The 8,947-nt window shown below is 44.9% G+C and overlaps 1 long non-coding RNA gene across 1 annotated transcript; it reads right to left on the bottom strand.

Moving 5' to 3' along the window:
• Positions 1-3,230: 3,230 nt before the first annotated feature.
• Positions 3,231-8,390, bottom strand: LOC140642491 (uncharacterized). The gene is made up of 2 exons (XR_012038910.1): positions 8,311-8,390; positions 3,231-5,400 (listed from the first exon to the last, which is right to left on the bottom strand). It is a non-coding gene; the product is annotated as an uncharacterized lncRNA (long non-coding RNA).
• Positions 8,391-8,947: the final 557 nt, after the last annotated feature.

The following is an 8,947-nucleotide window of genomic DNA, read 5'->3' on the forward strand; positions in this document are numbered from 1 at the left end:
CCGGGGTCACACCCTGGGTCGAAGGCAGGCGTGCTAGACCTCTGGGCCACCCGGGGATCCCCGGAGGTTAAGATTCGAATCCACCTGCTAACTGTGAGACTTGCGGCCGTTGCTGCACTTGCCTGAGGTCCTCTTCTCGGCCCAGCGGGGCAAATGGTTATTGGGAAGGATGGCCTCGGGTTAAGGGGAGCTGAGAGGGGCAAACGCGGTAGGCGCTCAGGACCCACAGCCCCGATTTTCTGTCTGAGGCTAGGATGGGGCCTGGTTTAGGGACATGATGTCCTTCCCAAGTTCTTTGATTTTTTTTGTTTTTTGTTTTTTTAAAGATTTATGTATTTGGGGGGAAGAGGGGGAGAATGTTCAAGCAGACCTCCCACGGAGTGAGGAGCCCCACTCCTCCTGGGGTGGGACCTCTACCACAGGCCCCATGGGACTCCTACAGGAGCCGGTTGCCCAACCAACGGAGTCACCCAGGTACCCCGTTCATAAGTCTTCAAGACTTGGGGCGCCTGGGGGGCTCAGGGGTTGAGCATCTGCCTTGGGCTCAGAGCATGACCCTGGAGTCCCAGGATCGAGTCCCCATTGGGCTCCCTGCGTGGAGCCTGCTTCTCCCTCTGCCTGTCTCTCTCTCTCCCTCTCTCTCTCTCTCTCTGTCTCTCATGAATCAATAAATAAAAAAATAAAATAAAATAAAAGTTTTCAAGAGTTCATGGATTGCAGCCTGTTCTCTTCCATCTGTCACACCCAAAAGGAGGCCCGCAGCTTGAGTAAGAAGCGCGGGCTCTGCCCCAGGAGCTCGCGGCCTCAAAACCAAGATCCCGTTGCCTTGAGGGAAAGGTGGGTTCAGAGGAAACTTCACCAGTCGTCTTGGTGCAGGAAACTTCGCCATCAAATGTCCCCCTGTTATGTCCTGGTGGCTAGTAAATCTCCAGCAGGCTTTAGTACAGATGATATTTACTTTTAAAAAGATTTTATTGATTTATTCATCAGAGACACACACACACACACACAGAGACACAGGCAGAGGGAGAAGCAGGCTCCCAGCAGGGAGCCCGATGGGGACTCCATCCCCCCCGACCCCGGGGTCACGCCCTGAGCTGAAGGCAGATGCCCAACCGCTGAGCCACCCAGGCTGCCCTGTCCTACTTAAAAAAAAAAAAAAAAAAAAAAAAAGGATCTGCCTTCTATTTATTTATTTATTTATTTTAAGATTTTATTATTTATTCCTGAGAGACGCACAGAGAGAGAGAGAGAGGCAGAGACCCAGGCAGAGGGAGAAGCAGGCCCCACGCAGGGAGCCTGATGCGGGACTCGATCCCACGACCCCGGGGTCACGCCGTGGGCCCAAGGCAGGCGCCCCACCGCCCGGGGCCCCCTGTAGACGACCCTGAGGCCGCATCTGCTCACACTTTGGCAGGACGCAGTGCAAGCCCCTCTGCAAAGACCCCGGGCCAAGCAGAGGCTGTGCAAGGCGAGGCCCACCTGCCTGCAGCCGGGTAGGCCCCCGGCACACTCTGGGGGCGAGCTGCTCCCCGAGACCCGGTACCGCCCCCTGCTGGAGAGCCGGCTGCAGCTGCCGCCCCCGGGCCGCGCTCCCCCTCCGCAGAGCCCCCAGCGCGGGACGCGTGCTCCAGCCCAGCTGCGGGCTGCAGGCTGCAGGGGCCGTGACCTCCGCGGGCCTGGCGGCCTGGGGCGTCCGAGCTCGCCTTTGCATCGCGGCTCCCGCAGCCCCGTGACCCGGGCCGCCCGGAGGAGGAAGCTCTGCGGGGGAGAAACGCGTCTGCCCGGGTGCCATCCAAACCAGGCAACCGGCCGTTGGAAATTCAGCCGGGGTCCCGGGTGCTGGGGAGCTGGGGAGGAAAGCAGGGCCCTCCAAGTCCTGTGGGGCTCCCGCAGCCGGCCAGCTCCTCATCTCAAAGTCACAAATGAGGTTTGGCTTCATTTCAGCCCACTGATTGCTTTACTTCAAATTACCCTAACTACTTAGCATGGTAAATTAAGTTGAAACCCCCAAAAGTTTGCAGAGGATGTCATCTAATCTGATTAAAAGGAATATCCCGTCACAAGCGGGGGAGGAAATGGAAATTACTCTGAGCGCACTGCTATTAAATAATTTGCATAGACTTGCATATGCTATACATCAGAAAAGCATATGCTGTTTGGATGTAATGAAATAATCTTCCCTCTCTAAAGACTGTTACAGTTTCTGTCCTTCCCTGTCTTTTTCTTTTCCCATCTGTCTCTTTTTTAATGTTAAAATTATTTCATGGGAAGGGTACACAGCTATGCACAAAATACATGAAATGTGCTAATAATCTTCCTGCTGGCAGGGCTGGGAGGTCCTGAAACTGCAGGGCCCAACTTCCCACGTGCCCTCCCCCAGGTCCCCCTCACATCATTGAAGGCTCCCTTTGCAGCCCTTACAAGGCCCAGCTTGATTCATTTGGGGCTTCCTTCCATTGATGGGGGTGGGGGAGGAGGGCCGGGTGGTTAAAAACAATCCTCTGGCTCTACTTTCCAAGTGATGCTTTCCCAACCCTAAGGAATAGCATCTAAATCAAAATGAAAATGAAAGGAAAAATCCCCATCAAGCTCATGTCATCCATATCTGTTGAGTCTATGATGCTGCCATTGTGGTTGCACGTGTACAATAATCATCCCTGAAAGATTTTTGTGCCTGTTCCGTTTCTCAAGGTTCAAAACCCTTGACAAATGTTGGCTGCTGTTAAAGCGTTACCCCTATTTTTATCAATGGAGACAAGGAAGCCCAGATACATGAGCGTGATGCAGGGGGGGAGGGGGGAAAGGGGATAGGGAGTGAAATCTATCTATTTTTGTATTCTCTGTGGATATTCACTAGTTTTTGGTAATATTTTAGCAGATCTCATGTTCAGTTGTAACGTAGCCAACAGAGGAATTCTAGTGAATTCCCCAACAAAATTACATTAGGATCAAATGTGATCGTTATAAACACTATCCAGATGTTGGGGATGGACTGGATATAACTCTTTAAGCCCCAAATTACAGTATAATAAATGCAAGCATGGGGATCTGCCAATACATCTGAACTTCGTGTCGGAAACCAGGTCTGACCTTAATTTAACTCTGTAAGGAACTAAGCGTTTCCCCACTTGTATAGTTAGGATGCATCCAAAGATCTCCAAGTGCTATACTGTCACAAGTTTTATCACTTACTTGAAGAATGACCGTATCAGATTCTGGAGTCAAGCCAATCTTAATGCAAGCATTTTATTAACACATTTAGAAAGGAAACAGAATTGCAAATAGAAATAACTACTGAGGTTATGAAACAAACCTGTGAAATGAAATACAATATAATACTAACATCACATTTGTCCTTGGTAAATCTCAGGGAGTTAAGATACTCTAATAAGCACTAAAATATTTTAGTACATGAACCAGGGATGCTAACTAACACAGAGAAAAATAAAATTTAGCAAGGAGAAACTTCATCCTCTGCCCCTGAAATTTTGTTTTTTTTTTTCCATTGGTAGGACCGACATAAACTGATAACTTTGTATTACAGCTCAGGATCAGTACGGATGTATCCTAATAAGAATGTCAGTGGTTATTAAGGGAGGATGAATCTGTTTTATAAAGATTTTTGTATTTATTTATTTGACAGAGAGAGCGCGCACACACACAAGCAGAAGGAGCAGTAGAGGAAGAGGGAGAAGCAAACTCTCCAAGCAGGGAGCCTGATGCAAGGCTCCATCTCAAAACCCTGGGATCATGACCTGAGCAGAAGGCAGCTGCTTAACTGACTGAGCCACCCAGGTGCCCCAGGGAGAATGAATATTTCAAATATTCTAGTGTCAAATAAAAAGAAAAACAGGTACTCTGAAAAGCTGGAATCAATAGACTAGCCAATTTGTTAAATTGTACACTAGAGCATGCCTACTAGCTGCGTACTATTGTTTTGGATGTTGCTGGAAGAAACAGAAAGTAAAAGGAAACGTTTTAAAGAGAGCCAAATATGCATCAAGTCGTTTAAGAGATGTATGTTCTTTATCTGGCTATGCCAAACTGTAGAATGGCCTCCTCCCTGGAGAAACTTAAAACATAGTGCCAGAGACATGAGATATCCAACCCCCCATATTCAGAAGTTAAATCACCAGGCAAAATAAATAAATATCACAAGTCAGTAGAAGTACAGCCTGGAGGGGCTCGTGTATCTCCCACCACCAACTTTCTAAACAAAACAAAAACAAAAACAAAAAAAAAGCTACCAGTAGCAGTCAAAAAGGATTGAAAAAAACTACATATTCAGCTACCCAAAATGTGACACTTACAGCAGGATTGTCATCATTAACCACAAGTAGTTTTTTAAAAATCATACTTTTTTTTTGTAAAGAGAACTAAAAATCTATCACTAATACATTTATATAGTGTGTGAACTCTCTGCTCCTTCCTGATCTCCTTCCCCATTATTTTCATCATTCAGTATATAACTTTGAGGCAGACGAAGGGGTTCGAACAAAGGAGTTTCAAGAAGGGAAGGTTGGCTGAGATGGAGAACTTGAATGAGCCAGCACCGTATTGCGCTTCAAGATAGTAGAATAACTGGACTATCCACCGACATCTTAGTGGAAAAACAATATGTGGACGTGGTATATCCATACAAGAGAATATTATTCAGCCACTAAAATGAATGAAACTCTGACACATGTCACAATATGGATGGACCCTGAAAGCATTACTCAAAGTGAAAGAAGCCAGACACAGGAGGTCAAATACGGTATAATTCCACATGTGTGAGGGATGCTCAGAACACGCAAAATCATAGGAAGAAAACAGAATAATGGTTGCTGGAGGCTGAGAGGAGGATCGAATGGGGAGTTATTGTTTAATAGGACAAAGTTTCTGCTTGAGATGGTGAAAAATTTCTGGAAACTGATAGTGTGTGTTGGTTGCAGAACATTGTGAATGTACTTAACACCACTGAATTGTACACTTGACAATGGTTAAATGTTATGTATATTTTGCCACAGTAAAAAAAAAAAAAAAATTAAATTAAATACATAGTCAAGAGAAAAACCATTGGGAACCAAGGTGCCCTGGCAGTGATAGAGCTGGAATATGCAAGGGAAAGATTAGTGAGTATTGGTGGAGCAGGTTTGCTGAAGGCAGATTTCCTCCCAAGATCAGTCAGTTACCTGTGTATAAAACAGTATGGAATAAAGATTACTGTAACAACTTAGCAGTACCTGGGGGGCTCAGGTGGTTGAGCCTCTGACTCTTGATTTCAGCTCAGGTCATGATCTCAGGGTCCTGAGATCAAGCTCCTCATTGGTCTCCCTGCTCAGTGGGGAGTCTACTTGAGATTCTCTCCGTCTGCCTCTCCCCTCTCTGTGCTGTCTCAAGTAAATAAACAAAATCCTAAAAACAAAACAAAACAAAAACACGACTTAGAAGTGCCTGACCCACCTAAAGGCAATAATTCAACTAAAAAGGCAAAGCAAACTCTGGGCAAAGTATCTTTAGGGCAAGGGTGCCCATTTTTCACTCTGGACGTTAGACATCAATGTGATGTTAGGCCTGCAACAGGTATTTGTTACAGGGTTTCTACTTCTAAAGACATCTCACCAGAAACTAGAGGTAGGACTTGAGGTGTGAAGGGGGGAAATAAGATAGGACAACAAAACAACCACCAGCGTGTTTACTAAGCTTACTCTGTACTAGGCAAGCACCGGAAGTGTTTTACATGTATTTTATTTAATCCACACAACCACCCATGAGGTAGGAACTACAATTATCCCTCTGTGATAACTGCAGAAACAGAGGCACAGAGAGGTTAAGTCTCTCCCAGGTAGCTAAGTGGAAGAGCCAGCTGGCCATCTGTTTCCAGTCTAGAGTCCCAGCCCTCAAGGCATTAAAAAAAAAAAAAAAAAAAAAAAGAGTAGGCCAAGTGATCCTCATACTGAAAAACTTTTTCAAGCATACAAGGTTAAAAGAGACATAATATTGAAAGCTGTGAGGGTAAATAAAGTTGGCAGGAGTAAGCATATACCAAAAGGAGATGAGGAGGTCAGAGGCTCATCTTGTATCCATGTTTAAGTGGAAAATGAAGGAAGAAAATGAACTGGATATACCCAAGGGTATATCCAAGGGTATGATACCCAAGGGTATGATATCATACCCAAGGGTATGATAGAGACAGAGGAAAACCCCAAGAGTGGTAATGGCACCGAGACAAAAGAAAAAAGTGCTTCAAGATCCTCAGTAATATCTGGGGCGCCTGGGTGGGTCAGTGGTTGAGCGCCTGCCTTTGCTTCAGGGCGTGATCCCAGGGTCCTGGGATCGAGTCCCACATTGGGCTCCTTGCATGGAGCCCGCTTCTCCCTCTGACTGTGTCTCTGCCTCTCTGTGTCTCTCATGAATTAGTGAATAAAATCTTTAATAATAATAAAAATAATAAAAGAACCTCAGTAATATCAACTTCTACAGAGGAAGAGGGATCAACAGTAGACTCATCCTACCTGATGAGAGCACAATCACAAGCAACCCCCAACCTCAGCTTGCTCAAGGTGCATGTCCGTGGCTGGTTGGCTGGGGGTTCCTCTCCACACTGACATTCTCTGTTCAGGGTCCAGGTTCAGGAGCAACTACCTGCAGAGTGGCCCTTTGCCATGGGACAGAGGTGGGGAGAGCGACTGGCTAAGGGTTAGTTCTTGAGAGGGTTTGCACATCATGCACATCATGCACGGCACTTACACCCATATGGGTGTTGGCCAGTCAGTCACGTGGCCACCTTCCAATTAAGGCAGGGCGGGGAAGTGAAATTCTACCGTAAGCCTAAATGAAATCTGAAATATTTGGTGAACAGCACCAATAACTACCACATTACCCCAAGAGTAGTCTCCACAACACTACCCCCACCATTTCATCATTGGCAGATGAAAACCACTTCTTGCCTATATTATCTCATAGAAGCCCCCCAAATCAAATGCCTGTTTTATTATTTCCATTTTAACGCTGAGGAAGAGGGCTCGAAGAAATCAAGTTCTTTGCCCAAGGTCACATACTATGAAGTGGCAGGGCTGGGGTTTGAACCCTAATTTCCTGACACTTTGTCCAGCCCAGGGCTGTTTCTTTGATGCCTCCAGGGAGACAGATGGAGACAGAGGCCAGATTGCAGTGGTTGAGAAATCAATTGCAAGTGAAGAAATGGAAGAGTTTTACTAAGAAGTTTCGATTTGACCTTGGAGCCATGGGAAGTTTCCTAGCTGGAGAGTGACATATTGAAAGGAATGTTTTAAAAGGTTTAATTTACAGCCCTTCACGGGTGCCTCAGACAGGCAGCCACACATTCCCAGAAGAATTCAACGTTTCAGCCCTTTGGGAGAGTGGTCTAGGTCTGGCAAATACATTGAGAGTCTTGTTAAGAAAATTCATGAAAGAAAGGAAAGAAAAGAAAAGAAAGGAAAAGAAAAGAAAAGAAAAGAAAAGAAAAGAAAAGAAAAGAAAAGAAAAAAGAAAAGGAAAGTTCCCTCTCTTCTAGAATTCTTCTACAAAAATATAATCAGAGAAGGATTAGTAAGACCATTAATGTTACTGGGAAATATTTTCATCGCAAAATATTTCTTTTGAAAAAAAATTTTAGCGCCCAAAACAGGCAAACAAGAAAATGTACAATTTACCCACAAGATAGAACATAATAGGGAATGTTTCGAAGAATACATTTCAAGAATTTTCAGTGGCATGGGAAAAATCCTCATGATATGAATAAAGCAGCATATCAAATTATACAGTTAAGACCATTATGAGAATAGACACACAGACGTATATTCTCGGAGTGTTTGGATTATGAAAGATTGTATTTCATCGAGACTTTCCTGGGTTTCCTAATTTTTTACGACAGAGACATGTTAATTTTATGTATATGAAAAATAATAAAATTTATAATAAACCATAGAAGTTATTAAAAAATAATGAAAGTCCTAAAAAGAAAATAACATGATGACCGCACAAGTTGGATGACAAGAGTAGAGACCAAAAAAATTTTTAAAAATACAGCCTTTTATGGGGGGCAGAGGGGAAGAGGATGGTTTGTTGTGGTTTTGTTTGAACTAAAAGATGGGGCACCGCCTGAGAGGCGAAGAGATGTGGCCACCGATGGGAAAGGCTTGGCTCTCAACCACAGCAGATGTAGACCTGTGGAAAAGACCACCAGTCACACACCTTCGCTTCATTTAAAGGGCAAAGGAAGCGAGTTAAGCTTGACATTAGCCAGGAGGTTGCATTTATACAGCTCCTTGTCGCTACATTCTGGTTTAGAAAAAGCCTGACCTGAAAATGAAGAGACTTGGGCTCCTGGACTCTGTGGCGAATTCCTGATATCTTGGGAAACTCAGAACCTCAGATTTCCTGTTGAAAAGCTTAGGGTTAAAATAGGTGATCTCTAAAACATTTTCCAACCTTAAATCCTATGGCTATTTTAATCTGTACTGATTTCAGGTAAATGAAACCAACCTAAAAGTATATTTGTGTCGGGATCCCTGGGTGGCGCAGCGGTTTGGCGCCTGCCTTTGGCCCAGGGAACGATCCTGGAGACCCGGGATCGAATTCCACGTCAGGCTCCCGGTGCATGGAGCCTGCTTCTCCCTCTGCCTGTGCCTCTGCCTCTCTCTCTCTCTCTCTCTCTCTCTCTGTGACTATCATAAATAAAATTAAAAAAATAAAAAAAAGTATATTTGTGTAAAAAACCAGACGACCCACCAAATCAAGCCAAGTTGGAATGCTTTTCCATGGACCAGTACTCCAGGGACCATGTTCAATTAAAACAGAGTCTTTTCTCTAGCATCTAATGCTTCCCAAAACAGTGTGCAGACTTAAAAGTTAGCTGTTAGATTTTTTAAAAATATTTACAATGGAATTTTTCCCCCCAAAGACTAAAAGGAGACCAGAGGTGGAAGGTGGGAAACAC

The sequence above is a fragment of the Canis lupus genome, chromosome 11 (assembly GCF_048164855.1).
Source record: "Canis lupus baileyi chromosome 11, mCanLup2.hap1, whole genome shotgun sequence".
NCBI lineage: Eukaryota > Metazoa > Chordata > Mammalia > Carnivora > Canidae > Canis > Canis lupus.